Source organism: Camelina sativa, unplaced genomic scaffold (assembly GCF_000633955.1).
Source record: "Camelina sativa cultivar DH55 unplaced genomic scaffold, Cs unpScaffold03062, whole genome shotgun sequence".
Lineage (NCBI taxonomy): Eukaryota > Viridiplantae > Streptophyta > Magnoliopsida > Brassicales > Brassicaceae > Camelina > Camelina sativa.
The window spans coordinates 1-910 of NW_010924171.1; the positions used below are offsets into that span (position 1 = coordinate 1).

Sequence of the window (910 nt, forward strand, 5' to 3'; positions counted from 1 at the left end):
GGTAAGGAATTGTTGATAATAATGTACTTGCCATCTCCACAAACAACTACAGACCTATCATCAGGGCTGTGCTCTAAGCTCTGAAACATATATACATGATAGTGGCTAGTTACAAAAGTTATGGTGCAAGGGGAGCAACAATGTATACCGATGCCACTTACTTCAGGATAAAAATCACAGGTTGTTAGCAAATGCCTANCCACGAGTTTACCCACAAAACTAAAAACCCATTCGGGTTTACCCACTAGAACCTAAAACCCATTTGGGTTTTCAAACTTGGGTTTTTTCTGGGCAAGTTTTTTTCGGGTTTGGGCTGGGCTGGGTTTTTTGAATATTAGCTCATGTTGGGAAATAACATGAGCTAATATTCAAAAAATCTAAAAAAGAAAAGAAAGCAACAACNTGGTGTCCCTCAAAATCCCAAAGTTTTTCCTCATAACCCCAACAGGGTCTCTCAATACCAGTACCCTAAGTAAAGGTCACAAAACAAACCATTAAGCATTTCCCAACATGAGCTAATATTCAAAAAATCTAAAAAAGAAAAGAAAGCAACAACCGAAGAATTTGTTAAATCATTTAAACTCCATACCTTATCTGCGGCACTCCCAACATATATCTCCCTGTGTTTAGCAAAAACAATTGTCCCCTTCTTGTCCATACTAGCCAATGGTATTTCAAGGCTAAATTCCATCAAAACGGGTCCACGGTTGCAACCAAACACAGCCCTGAAAAGGTATCGTATAAATAATGCGTAAATAATGTAGGAGGCAGAAAGGGATTAAGTATTGCCATATTAAAGGTCTCAGAAACTTACTGGTATGAACCAGTCCCGTGTCCGATAGCAAAACATCTCGAGTTAGACCTCAACTTCAATGTTTTCTCAAGCCTAGATGTCAAATACTGATACTCA

At 38.5% G+C, this 910-nt stretch overlaps 1 long non-coding RNA gene across 1 annotated transcript; it reads right to left on the reverse strand.

Annotated features, from left to right (window-relative positions):
* Positions 1–403: 403 nt before the first annotated feature.
* Positions 404–903, reverse strand: LOC104774475. Its single transcript, XR_765356.1, has 3 exons — positions 815–903; positions 590–725; positions 404–468 (listed from the first exon to the last, which is right to left on the reverse strand). It is a non-coding gene; the product is annotated as an uncharacterized LOC104774475 (long non-coding RNA).
* Positions 904–910: the final 7 nt, after the last annotated feature.